Source organism: Thermobia domestica, chromosome 13 (genome assembly GCF_964235325.1).
Source record: "Thermobia domestica chromosome 13, izTheDome1.hap1.1, whole genome shotgun sequence".
NCBI classification, from domain to species: Eukaryota; Metazoa; Arthropoda; class Insecta; order Zygentoma; family Lepismatidae; genus Thermobia; species Thermobia domestica.
In genome coordinates, this window is record NC_137466.1 from 134,861,835 (window position 1) to 134,886,235 (window position 24,401).

The window sequence follows — 24,401 nt, forward strand, 5'->3', positions numbered from 1 at the left end:
TTTGTAGAATAATATATATCTTCTTTTCATGGAAGTAAATCCCATGCAATTTGACTAGCTTTAACGTGTGTGTTATATCGTCATCAAATTAAACTTTACGTAATACTAGTACTTCTTTTAATATTCTTCTTGAATGCTATAGATTGAATGTAATTAATTCTATTTCTTTCCATTTTTTTTAGAACTTTGTCTCTTTCTCTTCTTTCCCTCTTTCTCTCTGCCTGTTATCCGTGGATTCTCATTAACTTTTGACGACACATCTTATTGTCTTGGCTACGAATGATGGACGTGCGAGCATCATTGCCAGACCTCCATTCCAACACCATTGATTGATTTTTTTCTTTTTCTCTCTCTCAAACCGTAATTCGCGTGGGAAACACAAGGAAATTCTTGTTACTACAGATAATATGACATACAATGTATATTTCAAAATAGTTTTTTTTTTTTTTGGTGAAAATACAATGTTAATTGAAAATTCAAAGAATGAATGAAACGTATTTCAATGTAGACTAACCACCAGTAACAGTTACAATATTTTTGTATGAATGTAAGTTATCATATTCAAAATTTGAGTTTTTCTAATGAACAAGCAAATAACTTTTGATCAGGTCTATGTGGGAGGTAATTCCCCGGACTATTATTTCGTTAAAAATGTGAGAGCTAATTCAATAAAAGTAGATTCAAAGTATATATTTATAAGCATTTGGTGTAATCTCATTCACACACAATACTTTAGAGAGATTTATCCTTTTCACTCCCACGTACATTGTACACATGTTAAATTTCCAGCTCAGTAACCAACTTTCTCCCTAGCATGAACTAATGTCAACATATATTGTTGAAAGCATTGACATTTTGCTAGCATTTACAAACCTACCTTTGCTCACGAAGTATTGAGCAGAGGGTTTCTTTCTCTTCTCCTAACGGTGGTGGAAGAAGAAGCACATTATACAGGGTGGTCCAAAAGTAGGTGTTCAGTATCATACTGATCAGCTCATTGCATTTTATATAATTTCTTATTGTTATCCTTTAGGTAGACTTAGTTTCTTTATTATTTTTTCTTTACTTATATCTTAAGCTCGGGACAGCCGAAGCAAATAAACCCATAAAATAGAATGTTATATTTGATCAATGCAGAGGTGTATACCTACTTTTGGGTCACCCTGTATTTGTAGTTACTTAACGTTTTCAGTATTGCTATTGCAAACACGTATTATCTGTAATCTACTCAACTTTTATCGAAGCGAGCGTTAGCGGAGCTTCTACTATTTGACTAGATTGGTATTTGGATGTCTGTTCATCTGTTCCACGATAACTTTCGTAAAATTTACTCGGTTTTAATGAAACTTGATATGTGACTTCCCGCCACCTGCAAAAATAACCTTATTTTTAGGGGTTGCAGTCCATCAAATATAAGGAGGGTGAAGTTCATCCCAAGTTGCCAGTATACATGTGTATATGAAACACAATTTTCCAATATAAATCACATAACAAATTGGATTATGACATAGCTTAATACATATTTTCTTTCTGACACTAGGAATACCCGTACATTTTGGAGTTAAAATCAGCCAAGAATGAAAAAAGTAAATTCACTCCTACTCTCCTTCAATTTGAAGAATATGGATCTATGACAATTTTACTTAGAAAATGTTCGCTTTTGGCGTAATATGTTGTCCATTTTCTTTGAGGTTTCCCATCATTCCCTCTGCAGACAGTTAAAATCAGTAAAGAATAAATTAGTGGATTTACCATTCTAGTACCCCTCACCCCAACCTCCAATTTCATTAAGAATTCTAAGATAAATTTTCTGAAATTCATTTGGTTTTCATACAATATAATGCACATACATTTTCTTTGACCCTTTTCCGAAATCCCCAGCGCTTGGGATTAAATATCAGTCAAAAACGACCGGTGAATTCAACTTCGTCATGTGGCAAGCACTACTCTTCCCCCAATTAAAATGTTCCACATCAAGGGTAAAAGTGGATCTGAAAACGAGGGGGGATGCATGACGTCAAGCCGTCCCCCGCGCCTATCTTTGCCCATTGTAATTTTTTTTTAGAAATCTGGGGAACGCCACAGACATTTTCTGGAATTAGGGGGACGACGTCCACCCGCGTTCCCCCTCATTTTTACCACCTGGTTCCACTATAATTTTCGTTACAACGATTCGATTATAGTGTAGCGTGTCGTAGTTTTTAAAGGGTAAAATTATTTATGCTGCAGGAATCTTGAATTAGTAAAGAATAAAGAATTAGTAAAGAAGTAATTTGAAAGGAAAGACTGGAAGTTGTATCCGGTATATGTTGTACTGTTTCGGGAAGCCAAAAATCCATTATCTGTCTTCAATACGTAGTACATTTAAAGGATCATTTGGTACGGCAAGAAAGTCCAATAAAACGTCTTTCAAATCAGCTAAAGAAATTGAGTAAATGTTATTAATGGAAATATACAATATGACAGGTATGTACTATGTTTCTAGGTAGAAATTATATGATCACTGTATGGTACCTAAGAATCATTCAATGTTTAATTGAAACGCGATTGACACATTCTCATTTAAAGTCTCCGTCTTCAATTTCTCTACTAACTACTGTCACCTTTATAGAGCTTCATCGACCATACTACTATAGTGGTTTTATGCTGAAATTGTTTTTAAACAGTAAATTGTGTTCACAATTTGCCGATTAACTGCAATAAAAGTGGCATGGACAAAGCGACTGCCTAATTTCGTACAAAGTTTTCCGTCTATAAATAATGATTAAAACAATATTGTTATGGCACTGGTTGCTTTCAGACAATTGGCCAGATGAATCCTAGGTCGACCAACGTTTCGAGAACCGAGAATATTATTCTCGTCTTCAGGGTAAACCGTAGTCATAAGTAGTTTTATCCGTTACTTTACCCTGAAGACGAGAACGATGTTTTCTAGGTTCTTGAAACGTTGAACGACGTAGAATTCACCTGCCAGATTGCGCAAGAACAACTATATTCACATGTTAAATAAACTCACGTCGAAAAGAAATATGTCGAAGATAGCAATTATTTCCAGGTATAAAATGATTTCCAAACGGAGTTGATACAGAGTTGGTCATCGTAGCGCTATGTTGATTGGCTATCTCCAATTATGTTAATATAGTAAATATTTTTCTAGACTACTGATTTTTTTAAATGTATGTGTACTTAAATAATGTAGTACTTATAGCTCCACATTTCTAACCAGGCACGTAGCCAGGATTTCGTGAAGGGGGGGGGGTCCGTGACATGAAATACTGTGGTCATCACACCAGGGGCTCGATCATTCTAAACAATTTTACTGGAAAATATATTGGTTCGTTTAGCCAGGATTAGGTAACGGGGGGGGGGGAGCGTGACATGAAATTCTGAAGGCCCAGGAGCTCGATCAATCTAAACTACTTTACTATCAACATATATTGGTTTGTGAGGATATGTTGGTAAGTATTTTAATAAACTATGAAGAAATGTCGAGCAAAATAAAAAAAAAAAAAGCGTATTTAAAAAGATTATACAATATTTACATCCTTCCTCGGTTTATTCAAATATAACAATTTTCCTTTCATTATGACCTCAATTATTATAAAAGTGCATATTCACTAATAGAAAAAGTACATATTCAATAATGTCTTGTAAAATATTTTGCAATATTTGCGTTCCTTTTTCTGTTGAATCAAATGTTAACAGAACTTTCTTTCTACATATATTTTTGTTTTTATTATTCCGTCAACTACTGTTTATTTCAAATGACATGTTAAAGGAGCAGTAGAAAATTGTTTTTGAAATAACATGTTTGATATTGCAAGGATGCGATGACGAAAAATTATGATAAAAAATGTCTACTGTTACACAACGGCACTATGCTTTCGGAAGCTTGAAATCTCCATGACTAGTAGCAGAAATTCTGAGAATTCCGCAACTTTTCTAGAAATTTCAAATTCCCTGACTCTTCCAGGATATATCGCTCACCTCGCAACCATGTATTGCAAGTAATACAAGTTTTCTCATAAGAAAGAGTAACCAAAAGTTTCCTGTAGTTTATTTTTAACGCTGATCCTTCTTTTTCTCCTTTTATTTTGTTTCATCCTTCCCTAATTTTTTTCATTTCTGGTCTCGATGGGGGGGTCCGGACCCCCGGACCCCCCCTTGGCTACGTGCCTGTTCTAACTAATATTTAAAGTGAAATTAAATAATGCTGGTGGTATATAAAAATATTTCCTATGAGGGAACATTAGATAATATGTACTGCTTTAAAATTAATAATAATAAAAAACCGTATTGTTATTTCTAACGCACTTTCCCCATATACATCAACTTAATTGTACTCGTATTTATAATTTCTTTCCATAAAACCGTCAGTTTTATTGCTGCCACATTTCATACAAGGAACTACAATTAAACACAAGCCCGCAAAGAAAATCGGTGAAGTTGTACAGAGCAAATAGATATCGCTTAGATATACTTGTAGTAAACTAGTGGTGACTATCGATTACTAATTTAATTTCATGGACGCTGAACTGATAGAGAAAAATCAAGAGCCCTGAAAACAACTGCAGTAGTCGGGAAAATATTTATTATTAAATTTCCCTCAAGTCTAAATACCCTTTTTGCGAAGATTAGGTAGAACAAGAAATAAGGTGTACAGGAATTCCTGATCTCACTAAGGTGAGGTAAGATGAAAGAAGTGCTCAAGGAACTGGGGGGTTATTAGGCAGAGCAGGAATTAGACAAAATATGAAGATATCAATGTATACAGCATAAGGGACTCACAGAAACGTGTTACATTAATCGGTATAGGATAGGCAGCAAAAAAGTTAGAAATGAATTACTAACAAAGTGTGCATGCATGATTAGTTTTCGCTTGAGTTACCAGACGTCAGATCCCAAAAAAATAGTCCGGGCGGCTTTTTGAAAAAAGAAATTGTGAAAATTTCCTTTGAAGAAGAAAAGCTTCGGATAAAGATAAATGCTTTAACTTCCAGAACGATACTTATACGAGGGGTGTTGGGAGAATCATGTCTTTATTACTGTTTTGTGGTTATTGTTAGTATGCTGGACCAGGGATTAGGGTGCGAAATTGTCTCAACCTAGGTGACGGGGAACTGGGGGGAATGTTTCTCCTCAAGTGGAAATAAGGTAGAAATAATATTTTATGAAGTTTATAATGGGTGAGATTCCTCCAATCCTCTCGTGAGTTCGTACCTTACCCGGGCCGGGACCCACGATCCCGTCTATATCCCAGTAGGCCCCTATCTTCTCTATATTCTCCGTCGCTTCTTTAATAGGTGGTATTTCATACACTACACCACGGCGGGATCCTAGCCCCCTCTATGTTTTAGTGCTAGCTACGCATCTGATCATCACAAAGCAAGAGAGAGACAGAAAGAAAGTGTTCAAAGAAGTGAACAGGTGAACATAGCTGAAATAGTAAAATAACTCGCATACAGAAGCATTGCATACTTCCTAATGTGAAATGTATGTCCCAACGACCAGATCTGTTGCTAATTTTTTGCAGATTAGCAAAAGAAACAACAATCTCTTGCAACAACAATACGAACAAAAGCTTTGCGAATGAGTTAAAAATGGTGAATAAGGTTGACCATATGTTTTGCCAGAGATGCCGGGGAGAATCGGGGGAACTTGTAACGTTGTTTGAATTATGGGTGATATGCATGTACTTGTACCGATGTTGCAATAGATTAAGTAAACTAAAGAGCCCTATAACTGATATTTCATGTTGACAAATGTGTGCAATTTGTGCAATTAAACAACCGTTACAACATTATGCATAAAGAAACATGTTCCTGTTTACCGGACTTTCTTTCTTTATTTTATTTATTCGGAATTGCCTTCTTTGGAGGCAGAACGACCTATATTGCGTGACTGAGTTGTTAGTAACGTCCTAAATGAGCTGGTAAGCTTCAAAGGACCGGACTTACCCTACAGTCCACCGGGAACCGAACCCAGGATCCCTTGAGTACAAAGCATCGAGCGTTACCACTCATCCATGGGGGACACTTCGGCCTAAATATAGGCCTAAGTATGTTTCCGAACATCTGAATGGATCATTGTACCACATCTAATGCGAAGCAATATGCAGACAGGGGTAATTTTTCTACTATTGCCTAGTATATTTAAAAATAGAAACTCGAAGGATACGTAGTCTTAAAACTGGGAGGAAAAAACTGTGATAAATCAGAGCTGAACACGAGTCACTTACGTTAACCCGGTCTGACTCGCACGTAAGTGACGCAGCGACAGAATCCGAAACGTGACCCAAATGACTCCATCTAGGAAATACAATGAACTGTAAAGTTTGGTGTCGCACATTTTCCGGGTTAGCGTCGCTGACTACAGATTGAGAGGTCCCGGGTTCGATTCCCGGCGAATCCGAAGCTTACACCGGGTTCGAAACTTGACCGATCGAGCCATTCCAATATCCCCTCCCCCATCATCTCCCTACCTGTGCCTGATGTCTAAAGTCCAGAAAGAAATGAAACCCTAAAACAAAACGTCAGGTTTGATATTAATGACAGTGTCGTGGCTTGTATGTACATGACGTTTCATGATGCACTGATATATTGTACCTAAAATATCCTATATATTACCTAAAATATTGTAAATTTCAAGGTGTCTAGGCAAATTTAGTTCATAGAGCGAAATTACTTGAACTCTGGGTGTTGTTTCTGCTTAACACAAGACATCCTTCACGCCAGGAACTATGCTGTAGTAATATAATGACAATGTACTATTTTGAAGGCATATAAACTTGAAAAAGGGCATAGAAATAAATGATTTGCTACCGAATTACGACACTAATATTCGTTGTCACTTATTACTCCCCCCCCCCAAAAAAAAACAAAACAATGACACATTGGGACAAAAGCAAAACAAGGTATGAAATTCTTATTAGTTGTTATGAACAATTGCACGTGTTTTATGTTGCAGTTTGGTATTGTACAATAAAACTAAACATTGACGTCATGAAAAATTTTGTTATTGCATTGTTATAACTATGACGTTATTTTCCCGCACGCAGCCCTAGAAACTGTGCTCTGATTTTGTGTAACTGATACGCAAACATAATTGTATTCGTCTGCAGTTTGGTTTTTGGCATGTAGTAGGCCCTAGCAAGTAGTGCTCAAATTAATTTTTTAAACGAGAGGAGGAAATCTTATGTACACTAGGACGGGTTAATTATTCCTGTCAGGGATGCTGTGTTATTTTCATTATATGAGCCGGGAATAAGCTTTCACGAGAGAGCGATATCCCCGGCATCCGCCGTTAATTCGAACACTGGCAGCAAGCCTCAGCTTGAGAGTTCTGTGACTATCACAGAGAAACAGAAAGAGAGAGCGGAAGATAGATAGATGGATAGAAATATAAATTGAGATAGGCTTAAAAAGAGAGGAAGGGAGAGCAGTTGAAGCAAACAATCCTTGTCACTCACATGCCCATACATATATACTCCTACGCTAACTTAAACCATGCTTGTTTCCACAAAGAACGTACCATGTACTGTACTGAGTTTTCAACACTGCAGATTACTGAATCACGAGTGGGCTGTCACGTCTTAGCTGCGTTCCGTTTATTTCTTAGTTCTGTGTTTTGCCACCATAAACAACGGCAATCCTATCTGAAACAGGTAGTAACACGATGGGTAAGCTCATTTGAGCGTGGTAAAACAAACATCGAAGAATGGTCGACCAGAAACAGCAACTTCACCTGAAGTCTTGGAAATTGTACAAAAATTGGTAATGTCCGATCGACGAAAAAAAGATTAGAAAAATAGCGGAGAAAGTAAGGGTTGATATTCATAGTGTTGGGGATATTCTACACCAACACCTTCGGCTCACAAAAGTCTGTTCCAGATGGGTTCTTCACAATTTGAACGTTTTTAAAAGCAAACTCGGCTGCAAATGTGTCAGGAGAATTTGGTTTTTATGGAAGGAGATTACTTCTACCAGCATGTAGTGACAGGAGATGAAACATGGGCTCACTGGTATGACCCAGAATCTAAACAAGAGTCCATGTAGTGGAAGCATCAGAAGTCACCAACTAAAAAAAAAAAAAAAAAAAAAAAAAAAAAAAAAAAATCAGCTGGCAAAGTTATGGTAACTGTTTTCTGGGATAGGGAAGGAATTCTTTTGCTTGAAGCTATACCAAAGGGACATACCATCACAGGGACTACTTACAGAAATCACGTGAAGATTTACACCGAGCAGTTCAGAATAAACGACGCGGAAGTGCAAATCGTCGAATTTTGCTTTTTCATGAAAATGCGTCAGCACATACATCCCATCTTGCGCAGGCTGCTATCACAGAACAGGGAATGACTCAACTTTTCCACCCACCTTGTGAGGTGCAAGTAGCTATAGATGTAATCTATGCATACCAAAGAAACACCAACACAATAAATTTAAATAAAATATGGTGGAGTGGCTAGGGATATTCAAATTACTATGTAAATTACTCAAAATGTAAATAAAATACTTTTGCATATGTAAATCCCTGCTTGGAGTGAAAAAGGTGATCTCCGTTTGAAGCCGCCACTGCCACAATTGATAGTCGGTAGAGCATAACAAAATAAAACAAAAACAAAAATCTCAGGGTTTTCTGACAACAATTATGGTCTTGCAGCTACTTGTAAAGAGTTTCAAATATGCGATAAAGTTAAAAAAAATAAAATTTCAAACAAACAGGTAGCAGCCTGTTACGTACTCTTTACACTCATAACTGTGTCTTTATGTTCTCTGGGCGTACTCCTTCCTGGGCCCCATTCAGGAAGGTGGTCAGATGTACAAGAGTAAGGGGAAATGTTTCCTTAGCTCTCACTCCTGAAAATAAAACATGTGGATTAACATTCGGGTACTCACCACTCAGGAAAACAGACACCCTCGCTATACTGTTGGAAGATGGATATTTATTCCTCCTCATGAGAACAATAGGTGATGGCAGGCAACACTCACCACTTTCATAATTACAACACACTTAATAGAACTTTTCTTGTAATGGTGCACCACTCACACTAGTTGATATATACACATTTTCACACTGTAAAGATATAGACGATCGATATAATTGACACTAGAGATCTGTCTGACCTCTTAATTTGATCTGACAAACAGATAAACAAACAAAATTTTACTCCTCATGATAATGAGTTCAGTGTCTCTGACAGTTCTTACTCAGAGAGGAGGATTTTTAGAAAAAAAAATTATATAGTTAAATTCAACTTTGCGTATATATGACACAGTTTCCTGGTAAATTGATGTGCCCTTATGTCCACTTCACTGGTAGTCTCTGCTAAAGAAGGGATTGACAAAATGTCTATAATGGCAATCACACAGCAAAGGAAATTTTCCACATTTCCATTCCACTGGAATCAAAGTTGTCCGTGAACGGTAGATCAAAAATGGACGGTCAACTAGTGATGCAACTGACCCAAGAAATGTCAGTTAAAATAGCAATGCTAAATGTCTTGTTATTCTCCTTAGTTAAGAGTTCAAGGAGAGACACTGTCATATAGCGAGACAGGTCTAGTAATCTCAACAAGAGATTGGTGCAACAATTGTACTATTCCATAATAGGAATGAAGAGAAGTGCCAATGCACGGTTAATAAGCTTTGTCCGCAGAATAACTGGTACTTAGAAATGCTAACACAGTCATAGCCAAACTAGCCATGGTTCAGAAAATGTTGGTTGCAGAGGGATTATGCAAAAAAAAAAAAATGAACATGACGTGATTAACACTTTTTGGGAATATCACTGTTCTGTAGCACTTGTAGTATTTTCACTATAAATTTAATACTTATAAGCACTGTTCACTAACAACATTGTTGCCCGATACATGACTGACCATGTATATATTACACAGGACGCCATGGGAAGCGCTCTTCACACTGCCCTGGGTGGATACTTCTCAACTATTGAGAAGTTTTAAGGAACTTCAAACGCTGTAGTTTAGATATAAACTCTTCCGCGTTTCAGCAACAACTAACTTAACTAAGCCCACGAATGGGTTATTAAACTTCACATTTTTCTGGAAAAGCATCGACTCGCTCTTCTAAGAATTCCAGAACAAAAGGTTTTGATGCCTCCGGCAATAACGGTGTGTGGTCCTTCACCAAGCACCACACCGAAAACCCTCTTGCTCTTGCAAAGCAAGCAAAACTGCTCGATAGGTGCTGCCACCACTGTAGAGAGCGGCAGATTCGAAAGCTTCTGCCCAAACAGAAGTCCATCACAACAACACTATAAACATTTACTATTTTCACTGAAATAAACATTACAAAGGATAGTTACACTTGATTAAACATACATAAATGTAGTAAATTATATACAGAATGCAGTAGTATCACTAGATACAGCTGTCATCTCTCCGAGTATGTGTAGGAAGTCTCTTTTCCATTGGCTTCCCTCAAAACTGTCTGCTACCAACCCAGCAGCCATTATTCCAAGAGAGAGAGAGATAGAAACATTTTTGTTATGATTAATTTTGACAAAACACAAGATCTAAATGTCTTGAACGATGGGAAACACGGTCACAAATGTAGTCATGAATTTTAAACGGTCTTTCCAAGAACTGGTGAGCGTAATACGTTAATATTAATAATTTACACATAAAATAAGTCAAAATAAAATACAGTTTTCAAAAGTGCAGTGCATCATGGGAAAAATACTTAGGTCCGTCGGCTGACGGTAACGAGCTTGGGGTGACGCTAAGCCAAGGACTTCAGACTTGCGAGATTCTTTTAAAAGGTGTGAAAACGACACCTTTAGAAATAAGAAATCTATCATGTTGACGCTAAAAATTTTATGGCTTTTGAAACAAAGCCTGGAGAGCGTCTGTAAGCAATGTTTCCACCTAGCCATTGCTATACAAGCGGAAGTTACCAGTATACTTCCTATACTCAATGTTTCATCCTTCCTTGGTCATTTAGGGATTTCTCCACTCATTAGTTGTCATAGACCTCACATGCAGTTTCAGTGCAGACTGATGTCGCCAAGAGAAAAAAAATCTCTGTTCAAGCTATCTCTGTAGCCATGAAGTTCAAACTTCTATAAATGAAGCAAATGCATATGATTTGATTTCTCCTTTTTAATTAATCATGTAGAATAGTATGCAGACTATATAAATCCAATAACGCCTGTACTATGTACATTATAAAGTCCCATTAATGAGATGCACGCAAACTTTAAATGTTGTTCATTAGCCTATAAAGGAATAAAATACATACATGAAATACAATATACATCAAAATTGTATTAATACTCTCGTATTACGCTCGGTGTTTACCCACTAATATTCATAGAAGTTATATAATAATTAAAATGAATGCTAATAAATAAGCAATTAATTTGATCACAAATTCCCATATATTTAAATATTGATATGCAAATGTGCACTCATCTGCATTTTGATATGCAGATGAAGGAGAAGGCACTCGGCCGTCTACAACCTTACAGTCCTGACCTAGCCCCAAGTGATTATTATCCGTTTCGTCATTTAAGAAATACCTCAGGGGCCAGCGATTTTCAAGCGACAAACAGGTAATGGATACTGTGATTCAGTTCTTTGATTCTAAGGAGAAATCTTTTTATGTTGATGGCACTGAGTCACTTGGAACAAAATGGAAACGTTGTGTAGAACTGAAAGGTGATTACAGTGAAAAATAAGAACGGTTTTCTTCTCAGCTCATTGGTTTTCTTGTTAGCCCGCCATAGACATGACTTTCCCAACACCCCTCGTAATTATATGTATTTGTAAATAATTCTTAATGGTAAATATTTTCACAGTATTTAACTTCCAAGGAGATACAACACCCAGCAGTAAGAACAAAGGAAAGAAATTTATCTTTCTTTGAAAGTTTAGTTGTACTGATTATATTTTTCATTATTCCGCTATAAAATTTATTCAGTAATACAAATCCCTTTGTGCAATCCTTGTAGTTCAAAAATCTAAAAATGATAACAATAATTATAAATCTAGAACTGATAAAGGTGGTCATAAGTCTAGAACTTATAAGAATGACTATAAATCTAGAACTGATAGAGATAACTACAAGTCTGGAACTGATAAAAGCGATTATAATACACTAATGTTTATAAAAGTAACTGCCTAAGTAAACCTACAGAACTGATAATGGTGACTGTAAGTCTAGAATTCACAATAGTGATTTTAAAACTAAAGTTGACAAAAAAGACTTTAACTTTAGACTGCTAAGTGTTGTAGGTCTTGAACTGATAAAAGTGACTTTAAGTCTAGAACTGATCAAATTTACTGAACTTAAAAGCAGTATTATCTTAATAGGGTTTACTCCACCCACCGATCTTATTACCTATCTTCTCCCACGTCTTAAACGATCCATCATGTTTCTTTGAATTAACTTCGACATTTGAAGATGTAATGTGGGCGCCATATATACGACCAAACTACGGAACTGGGAGCTCAGGCTGGGCTTTGTGCTGGATAAACACCGTGTGGTTGGGTTTCATTAGGGTTCTTATTTTTCCTCCCACTTTCTTCATTCGATCATTCATTCTTATCATCACTATCTCACTAACGTACACAGCTTGACTGTAGGACGTAAAACTGAAATATTTCATTTCATTTCACATGAAAGCTCAGGCAACATGGAATTCATTCCACACGAATTATAATCTAATTACCAAGAGTATGTGTTATGTTGATCGACCATCTTAGCGGTACATTATCGGTGCTCATTCTTCGTTACCCCTTCAACGCATCATCCACCCAGTGGTGTACGAATTCTGCATAACAGATAACTAATCGACAACATGTGTGATCATATATCATATCATATTCTGTACAAACGAAAAATTTCTATTTCGCTCTTTCTTATTAATATACACGATTTCTTTTTTAAACTGAAACATCAAGTTTAATTTGAGCGGAATGACGTAGGCGTGGGTCTTCGGTTCATTGCATGATGTTGTGTCACGAGTGGACAGCTTATTCCGCACTCAGCTCATGGAGTGCCGTTCAAGAAATTCGCGTGCAAGCTTGCGATCAACAGTTAACAGCAATCTGGTTAACATACTGATAATCCACCTTTCTTAAATTACACAGCGATTTGTAGAAAATGTTAACACTTCAGTTTGGCATTAAGTTCCCAAGAAGATTCACTCAAAGTGCAGTTTGCCCAAAGAAGATTCACTTCAGTTTTGCTTTAATTTTACTTATATATATAGATGAAAAACAGGATTGATGGTCATATTAGATTAAAGAAGACTGTACTTATACAGTTTCCAGAAAAGATTAGAACGGAGTAATTTAAAGATTTCTGTTTTCGAGCACAATCCGTTTCAGAGTGTTCTTGTAGATAGCTGATGTTGCTCTATTATACATTTGATATTATATAACATTCTCAAAGTTCGAGCTTTGGTAGAAATGAAAAGTTCACAATCTCAATCAGACTGTTTAAAAGTTTCGTTTGTATATTTTTCAGGTGTTCGTTGTATCCACAGTAGTTTCCGTGTAACAACCGTGCATCTTTTGTACTGTGAGAGAAAATAAGTCTGGTAAGTATTCTACCATATGTGCATGAGAGCAATGTAAATACTTATTAAAATTTATTATTTATTATTATTATTACTGCATACAAATAATTTTAACTAGAATATAAACAGCAAGATTTTTCATATAGCAGAGCCAGATGAAGTTTGCTGATGTATAAAATTAAGTAGCCGAGGTTCCATTAATGAAAGCAACTATCTTCTATCTCTTTCCCTAAAAAAAAAAAAAAAAAAAAAAAAAAAAAAAACCTTTGCCCTTACTGGTTTAGCGTAGTATGTCTACCATTTATTTCTTTTTGATTATTATTCTATTTCTCTCTCTTCCCTCCCCCCTCTCTCTCTTTATGGTGTTAATGAACTGGACCGAAAAGCTGTAAGAAGTGGTTCGTCTCATCAAAATAAGAAAAAAAAATCACGTAGGGGGAAGTGCATATTTTCGGGGATAGGGTATCTAAAAGCATGAAAAAAAAATACTTCACAGCACTCGTTATTCCGAACATGAGGAACCGTAGAGCTGACGGTCCTAAGAATTCCGACTTCTCGCCGAAGCATTCCGTGTTCACTGCTATGAAGTCTTACTTCTTGCCTCTACCCATCTCTCCAAAGCAGTCCAGCACATCTGGAAATTCTATTGGGAGCATATCTGGGAGTTATGCCCTATGGGAAATCTCTTGTGTACCCATTCCACATTATTGAAATAAGCATTTCTTGGATGGCATATGTGTGACTTCTAATGCTATTCTGCGGTTCCTTGCGTTCGAAGTAACGTATATTGCAATGTACTTTTCTATTCTTTTCGACGCCCCTAGCTCTGAAATTATGTTCTTTTTCCTGCAGGTTCATATATATATTGATGTAAGGAATCACTTCTTATAGTACCCTGCAAAATATCAACACTCTATTTGAAAACCAAGCATCTCCATTAGCTCTCCACTCTCTAAAATTTTGGCGCTTATGTATAACTAATTATATGGCCTATGGAACCCGGAGGTTCAATGCTGGATTCACAAAAGCTCTCCATTGACTTCTGTCCTTAGCCAACTGGATCCAGTTTCTACTTTGTATTCCAATTTCTGCGAGATCAATCTTAATATTGTCTTTCTATCTGCATCTAGGTCTTCCTAATGGTCTTTTCCCGATTGAGTTTCCACTCAAAATTTTGAAAGATTTTCTATTTTCTTCTATCCTAGCTTTATGACATGCCCTCTTATACTTAATGACTCTAGCAATGTTAGGTAAACTGTACAAATTATACTGTTTCTCATTATGCGTTTTTACTATTCTACATTCTCGTCCCTTTTAGGTCCGAAATATTCGCCTTAGGATTTCATTTTCAAATACTTCCCTTAGAGTAAGAATCACGTTTGGCACCGTACAGTACTATAGGCATAAGTATCGTTTCACACATTTTACGCTTTAAACTCTTCTACAAGATTCGCGAAGACAAAAGGTCTTCTTCGTGGATATAGCTGTGGTCTGTTAATGTTGATCCTAGTTATCTGAAAGTATCTATTTTGTCGAAGGTTTATTTGGTATTTTAACGCATCCATAATTTAAAGTATTACGCTCATTGCGAACTTCCACGTATTTAGTTTTAACTGTATTTACTTCTAAATCTATGTACCTAGTCATTAATAAAATTTCTGCATTTATTTCCATTGTCCTCACATCACCCCTTTTAGATTTACATCATCAGCGTAAGCCATAATCTGGTGAGTGTCATTCAGATCTAAGTTTGGTTACTATCTTTGATCTTCCTTACAGCGTATTCTAGAACAAAATTGAATAATAATGGCGACTCTGCATCTCCTTGTTTCAATTCATTATATACGTAAAATCTCGTTGACAAGTATTTCTCTACGCGGACTTTACTTTGGGACTGATTTAAACAAATCTTAATTAATCTTACTAGATTTACCGGTATTACGAATTCGGTAAGAATATTTATACAATATTTCCATACTAACAGAGTCGTAGGCATTCCGCAATCAGTAAATAATTGACGTACCGTAGTATTGTACTATCATTTCTACTCAATATTTCTCGAATGGTAAATACCTGGTCGATAATTGAAAGATTTCGTCTAAACCCGTACTGATAATCTCCAATAATTTCATCTGCATATGGGGTCAATCTTGCTAATAAAATGTTTGAGAGGATTTTAGAAGATGTTGACAAAAAGGGAGATGCTTCGATCTATTATACTCAGTTTTGTCGCCATTCTTGGGAATTGGAGCAATGATTCGTTATTTCCAAACTTGTGACAATTCCTCCTTGTTTCAAATGAGAAAAATGAGTTTGTGTATCTCGTTTGACAGGCTTTTCTTTTCAGCTAAAATTAACTCGGTAGGAATATCATCTACACCCGAAGATTGGTGTTTGTTTAATTTTTTAAATAGCAACTTCTATTTCTATTCGGTTAGGCTCTGGAATATGCAATTCTACTGTATGTGTTTCACTTTCTACGCATTATTATTTATTATTATTATTATTATTATTATTATTATTATTATTATTATTATTATTATTATTATTATTATTATTATTATTATTTTGTCTGGGAGTTGAGCAAACTGTGAAAGAAGTCTTTTCACCTATTCAAAGTACTATCCGCAAGAATTGTGCCATTCGTTTTCTTTAATGTAGACACGCGAGGTTGATAGCCTTTCTTACATTCGTTGATTCCTTTCTACATGTCCCGATTATCTTTGTTTTTGTTTTTTTTACTAGAATTTTCAAGTTTAACTATTTTAGCTCTAAAAAATTATACTTCTTTGTCTAAAAGATGTTTGAAGCTTCCCGTCTGATATTAGGGATGTGCACGAGACGAGTCGAGACAGGATTTTCCTGACAAAATTCGAGTCGAGACATCACTTTTACAGCACATTTTCGAGACGAGACAGCCACAAATCTTGTCTCGTGCGCATCCCTATCTGATATCAATGACGGATATCAATTGTGCAGTTCTAGCTTCCAGATTTTATAGCTTACACAGTTTTACCTATTTTATCTTCTCTGCTAGTCAAAGCACTCCTGGTCGAACCATGATTTGTTCTTACGTATTTCCGAGCACCCATTTTTTTCTTTTACCGAAATTTTAATGCTACACTTAATGTTAACTCAGGTATCGTCAACATTAGTGAATTCTAAACTTTCTAAAACCGGGGATCTGTTCGAATTTTCAATCTGGTATTCCCTTCTCGCCTGACCCTTTTCAATTTTTTTAAAGATTAAACTTCTCTGGTTTCAGATGCTGAAGATTTGTTTTTCACCCTTAATCTCTCTGTTACAATCGTTGCTATCAAGTAATGGTCAATGTCACAGTCAGCTTCTGTAAACAACCGAACGTCAATTATGATAGGCTATCTTCTTCTATCTACTAAAACGTGGTCAATTTGATAGTGTGTTTTCCATCTGGGAGGACCAGGTACATTTGAGTGGCTCGGGCAAACATAATAGTAAGCGCCACTCTCAGTGATATTGAGTTATTAGGTGAAATGGGTTGTGATTGAACCACTGAATAGTATGTAGGTAATTTTATTTCTCAAATTTACCTGCAGAAGGCAGAGAAAGTTTGTTTGGTATGTGTTATTGCATTGAATTACATAGTTATGGTCAGCTTTCTTTTCCAGTTTACTTCAAAGTTAGAAAATGTGACATAGCATTATGTTTGCCCAAGCCGGTTATTTATTTCACTATGTGAAAGTTTTGTACTCTTCATGATAAAATTATTAGACATTGCAAAGTTCACTAGTCTAACGTCCTTATCGTTACTTTCCTTTACAGACTTCCTCTCCTTATAATCGGTTTGAATATATCATCTTGTTCTACCCTCGCATTGAAATCCCTTAACAGAATTTTCACATGGCATCGCAGGAGTTGGACAAATATCCACTTCTTCAGAAAATCTGTCTTTTATATCATCATCCTTAACTTCTGTTAGTTAAGTCACTTGCATTTAGAATAATAATATCGTATCACTGACTGTGAAAAGAATAAAAGAGAGTTTATCATTAAAAAATTCAACACATTTAATTGCTGATATTATTTATTTGTGAATGAGAAACCCTGTTTCTAATTGGTGATAATTACATAAAAAACGTAAAATTTCCTGTTTGATTTTATTTGATTTTACTCTCAGTTTAGCGTCTTTTTAAGCAGGGAGGCTATATGAAACGTGGACCTACAGCATAACGTGGGATCCGAGCTACATGAGCTTCCACTCGGAAAAAAAAATCCGGTTTGCAATTTACTCTTTTCTTCCCACCTAACTTCCTGAATTTCTACCAGGTCCATCCTATATTTCTCTAGCTCACTTGTTACGGTTTTTAATGAGCCTGCCCTATGAAGACTTCTTATATTTCATGTTCCAAATCTTGTGTCCAGTTTACTTTGCGAGGTCGTGTCAAGTTATCACTCCTGGTCTGAGGCTTCTGTTCATTGTTCTGAACGAGTTTTTTTTTTTTTTTTTTTTTTTTTTTTTTTTTTTTTTTTTTTTTTACAGGATGAGCTTATTGACATCACTCCAAACCTTCAAGCTGGAGGACCACCCGTTATATTCTGTCTGCAACTGCTTATTCATATATTTGCAAGTAACCTCTATATCTAGAGTTCCTCTCTTCGATCCGCAACCTGACGACTCGCTTTGACGTGGTTACAGAAATCCACGTTACACGAATATTATACGTTACAAGAATGCTAAATATAATATATTATATTAAGCAAAGAGTTCTAGTTATTTGCTTTGGTAATGTAATGTATTCAGCGTTCATTTTGTGTCCAATTTTTCACATCTATTAGAAATAATGCATAACTCGAAAAGAAATGAGTTTTTTTTCAGCGGAGATTTTACATGAAAATACATATTAATTTCTTGTATAATAATAAAAAAAACTTTAGTCTATTGAGTAAGTCAGTCAATTTACGCTGCTACAGAAAAAAAAATCTTCTAAAATTAAACATATAACAGGACAAAAAGTGCTTGTTGCTATGGAGACCAGTGTCCTATAAGCTTTCCCTCTTGCACTTACGAACAACTTTTTCTCATAAATTTGTTTTAAACGCGCGTTCTAAGTGTCCGAGGGAGGTTTTGCTAAATTAAACCTAAACTTGGCCAACGGAAAGTAAAGATATCCTTCAAGATTAAGTCTAATTCTTCCTGACATTGATTAGTGCTCGTGACAAAATAAACGTTCTCCCTTCCGTTTAAACTTGTCTCTTGAAATTGAGAAAAAAAAGATTTAACTGGCTTTTTGTAGAAAACCACATATGCATGTTATGTTCACTTACCATGTTTCTCTTGTATAAATACTGTATATTGTTACCTAAAAGAAAGAAAGGAAGAAAGAAAAAAAGAATATACAGTTCATAAACTCGAAAATTTCAACGGTAGGATATTTATTAAAAAAAAATGTATTCAAAGCAGGGATAGGATAAAAGTGAGGGGGATCGCGGAGGGACGCTGTTCCCCCTCATCCAGAAAATATCTGTGGCGTCCCCACAATTTCTAAGAAAATTACAAGGGCAAAGATAGGCACGGGGGGCGACTAACACGTCATGCGTCCCTCTACCTTTTCAGACCCACTTTTACCCCTGATAAATATTTTCGGTATTAGTAGTTTTAATTTTTAGCAATTTCATCTTTCTAGAGGGAATTTGCATTTGCTGTTTACACCGATAATCTTCTTAACGTTTTCAGTTTAGTGATTTAAACTGACCAAGTTTAAAGATGATTTACTACAGTAATTGTCCTTACTTGTGATGCAAGAGTCTTGGATTCAATTCCGAATGAGAGCTATGTGGTTAGGATCCTATATTAGATTGTAAGTTCACATCTTCTAATATAGGGAAAACAATGATTGAATGACAGAACGCTCATCTCTTATGAAAGTTATCCTTGTTTCGATTCGACGCCATCTGAATTGGTGGTGGATAATATCATGTCCAAGCGTTTTCTCAAGGTTTCACATTCTTATTTCACTATTTTTTCTACGATCACTGATTTTCATTAAGAACCCATTTCTTTTATTCTACAGAGCATATAATGGGATATAAACTAAATATTTCATTTATTTTATTTCAAGCAGGGGTAAAAGTGAGGGGAATTCGTCGTCTTTCTACTTCTAGAAAATATATGTGGCGTTCCCCCAGTTCCTTTAAAAAAAAAAAAAAAAAGCCCAAATTCAGGCACGGGTAACAGCGTGACGTCAAGCTTTCCCCTACTTTTTCAGATTCACTTTTACCCCTGATTTCACGTATACTACTATGATTTCGGTAGACCAAACTCTATGTTAAATTTCAAACAAAGAAACAATTAGAAGGAATCAGTGACATAACACTTCCAAAATTTACAGTAGGCATATGCCTTTTTCCCTTTCAGATTCTTAACTCATCACTTCATAAATAAATTTAAATTTTATCATACTCGAATATTTGAATGTTACGCATATAAATGAGTATTACGTTAACTTTTCTTAGCGAATTATGGAAAGTAAAAATTTATGCCAGTAATCTTGCTTGTCTATACAATTTATCTTGCTCACTGTATTAATAAATACACATACACATTTGAAACTATATTCTCTCTCTTACAACTTCTCGAACGACGATAGCAGAATTTAGAAAGATAATTTATTTATTGATAGGGGGCGAGCTTTTCTGGATGATTTTTAGAAAAATGCCCAATAGCAATTTTGTTTAGATAAATACTACTAAGTTCAATAATCGTTGCTCCTCCTGACTTAGGTAACGTATTCCGTAAACCTTCATCTGGTTTTGACGTAAGTCAAATTATTAATTGCTCTCCCCACTAGACTAGTGGCTAACGACTCCTCCTTTAATGTAAGGAATTCCAGGTACGATTTTCGGTGAGAGAGCCCGAAATTTGAATGCATTGCGCTGATTCCAATTCTATCTTAAACCGTAAGTCCATGATTCACATTGCCTTACTGCTAAAAAGAGGCATTAAACTCCAAGCAACTCATTATTGAAATGTAAATCCGTAAAGAAACAGGTATATATATATACAGGGCCGGATTTAGGAGGGTGCAAAGGTGCACGTGAGTTTTGCAAAATAAATAGTTTAAGTCAATTTTCTGAAGGTTGAAGGAAAAGAATTCATCGAGACCAGACATCACAGATGCCTAAAGGCATTTAAAAAAATTCAAATTTAATTCAAATGAACTGGTAGTTATTGATGCACCCTCCTTAGAGTCCTGGATCCGGCCATATATATATATATATATATATATATATATATATATATATATATATATATGCTGGTGTGCAAAACTTAAATATATAATGCGAGTGCGAGAAATGACATGTAACGGATAGGAACAGTGTTGCGAGCACGGATAATGTGACTCGTATTGCTTGTGAGGCACATTGAACTTTGCGTGGCAAGGTTAGTCTGGTCCTCTGTGTAAGGAAATTCAACAGCAGTACTTATGTTAGAGCCGAAATCCGCGCACACTGTGTAGGTCTGTTATAATGATCGGAGCTGAATGTGGTAATAGACAATAGGAATATGGCACAAGAACGTCATTTAGACACATTTACGAAGGGCTACATCATCAAACGTTTGTAACAAATTGACAGATAGACAGTAGCAGGAAGAGCTGGAAACAGTTTCTCTAGACAGGATATATTTAGACGTAGGTCCAGTGGAGGTCGACCACGCGCGACGATTCCTCCACAGAGTCGACATCTGACCGTGACTGTGTGTCACAACCGGACCATGCTGCAAGACAACTATCGGCGGAGTTGTAACCATCTCAGAGATTATCTTGTTGTTCTAACTTGAGTACCGGAAACTGGATGACAGTAATTTGTATGCCCCTCGACAAGTAATATGTGTTCTACTAACTCCAGCACACAGAAGGGCCAATTTAGAATGGTGTTGAATACATCACCAGGGACTTGCAATAAGTAGAGCTGCATGCTGTCCACAGATGAATCCTGATACAGTTCCCAGAACAATTCCCATAGCAGATTAATCTGGCGGGAACAGGGAATATCTTTTATCTCATGAATATTGTGGAAAGTGGTCGATATGGTGGTAGTAGCGTACTGGTCTGGGAAGGCATTACCGTGAATGGTCGTACGGATGTGCACTTCTTCGTTGCTGGATAGATCACTGTCCGCGGATACAAATACAAGATTCTGCATTCCTTCTCAATATGATCTTCAGCATCAAGGAACGATGTCAGACATGTGTGGCTGTGCAGGGTGACTATGCCCAGTATTAATCTGTTTCTGGTGCCACCAATTTGTCTCACAGTGTTTCTATGGTATATGTGTTTGATGAAAGTATAAGTGAATGATTGTGAAGAAACTCGGTGGAATAAGATTGTAAAAGAAACGGAAAGAAATTCGAGGAAACACATGCCGCGTTCAGTGCACAACGAATCAAGTCCACCTTTGGTAGTGCTCCTCGAAGGGCTATTAGAACATAAAAGGTTTTTGTCCAAATATTGTAAATAATAATAATAATAATAATAATAATAATAATAATAATAATAATAATAATAATAATAATAATAATAATAATAAACATGTAAACTCCTCCATGTACTTAAGCGTAAGGTACACTCATATCCAAAATGATTGTCACATATCTATAACTGTCTTCTTGTAAGAATATTATTTAACAATCATTTTGCAGGGTACTTTTAATACTGATACTATGTGTATAATCGAGAAATGCATATTTGTGCTAAATTTCATAGGAAAAGAATCATAAATATGGAAATTAGAATGAGTAAAATGAAATGTTGCTAAATGGAGAAGAAAGTTTTATTTTTGTTTTATTGTCCTTATTTACTACTCTTTTGACATGAAATTCGCCACATACATGCCTTTGCCGATAATAGACATACTAACATTATAAGAAATACCGGGCGAATTCGTTATCAAATTATATGTCTATAACAACATAGACATGCGACAATAGTTTTGGACATGAGTGTACAAATTTTCTGTGTCTTTTTCTCAGATCTTTGATAATCGGATTTGATTGACTGTTGTTCTGAACGCTCCACATGGCCAAGATGTTGTCTACCACAGCCTCACTTCTTCTGAGATAGAACCAAGGACCTCTTGTTTCAGATTATATTAACATTTTACATAATAGAATAAATTGTTATTGTTACATAATAGAATATTAAATTGTAATGGGGTCTGTATGTTAAGAAAATCAACACAAGAATACTTTTGTTATATGGTTTTGAACCAACGATCTTTCGCCGATATTTTCATGAGCACTGAGAAAATACATTGAAAAAGTATGTAATCGTTTTAATGGGTTGGATGATTTTTTGTCGTATATAAAAAAATTCATATTTAATCACTAATGCTACAATGTGATAACATATTCTCAAAAGGGAAAAATAATAGTTTGGTGATGGGATGTTCGGATGATGCTTTTTGAGAACAATTTTACAAACTGTTCGTATTTCATGAACAAATATTTAATTACCTATACAATATATTAGGATTAAAAAAACTAAGTTCAAAGATTTGACATATACGAATCCATAGCTCTTACTAAGCTAAACAAAATGATTTTAGTAAGCATAAATCCACATGTAGTTATAAAGAAAGTAAAAAAAAAAAAAAAAAAAAAATGTGAACTTAAAAGAGATAGAATACAATGTAACCACATTATCCATTAAGATAGTGGTTTCCAGCGAGTATGTCGTGACACACTGGTATGTCGCACAATCCTATAGACTGTGTTGCCAAAATTTTAGAATTTTATTTCTGTAGCATTGAATAATGATTTAAAATCTATTTTGAGACGGACTACACAAGTAAACGCTTCTATGGACAGCAACAATGAGTACATAGAGCTCAGTGGTACACAGAACGAATTAACATAAACATTAACGAATTAACATAAACTTAGAGGCTTACACCATCACAGTTGAATGTCTATACTCGAACCACGAATTCCTTGATAAATCTAACTTTTTCACATTCCCTTGAACTCTCCATATCACTCAATGTTAAAATAACCTCTTGTAAATTGAATGTTTAAAAATTACAACTTCGATAAGTCTAATTTTAATGGTTTCATAATCATATTTAAAAATCCTCGGTAACTCGAGCTTTCGCATGTGCGAACCTCTACGAGTCGAAGTTTACCTCTATATGTCGAATTTCTCTTGATGTGACCTCGATAACTCGAAGCTATAGCTTCATGTTTTTACGTAATTGTCTTTGTTGCTAGTTGTGTTATTGTTGCTCATGTATATTGTAATTTGTTTTACTCATATCTAGCATTTTATTTTTATTAGGCATCTTATTTAATTTAAAGAACTTTCACAACTTCCAGTTCTAGAGGTTGAATGGATAAAACTTCAAGGTATCGAGGTTATATAGTCACTTTTCATGAGGAATGCAGATCCTCGATATCTCGAATTTTTGTTGTGGTCACCTTGATAACTCGAACCATGATTATTTGAAAAACTCGATAACTCGAATTTTTATATATTTTCTTCAGCTTCGAGTGATCGAGGTCCCACCGTATAATTTATGTTATTATAAATAAAAAAAAAATTCAAAGAAGTGTGTCGCGATTCAAGTGTGTCGTCAAAGAAGTGTGTCGTCACCGAAGAAAGAATGAGAACCACTGTATTAAATTGAAACTGTTACTGAAGTACACCCTTATCAATGTTTATATTAAGAAAAGACATGAAATCTTTAAGTTTTACGCTCCACGTTTATGCCGGTTAGGCTAAAGGAGACGGTGATGATGAAAGATGAGTGAAATGAAGAAAGTGGGAGGAAACGGGAGCACCCCGAGAAAACCCACGAACACGGTGTTTGTCCACCATAAAGTC

At 35.7% G+C, this 24,401-nt stretch overlaps 1 protein-coding gene across 2 annotated transcripts in view; it reads left to right on the plus strand.

Annotated features, from left to right (window-relative positions):
• The window catches only part of LOC145668536 (calcitonin gene-related peptide type 1 receptor-like), a 1,245,332-nt gene that overhangs the window by 162,346 nt on the left and 1,058,585 nt on the right, over positions 1–24,401 (plus strand). For both annotated transcript variants that reach the window (XR_014128034.1, XM_081736520.1), the window contains exon 2: positions 13,491–13,563. The gene's annotated coding sequence lies outside the window, so the exon portion shown is untranslated. The remainder of the gene's footprint in view (positions 1–13,490; positions 13,564–24,401) is intronic.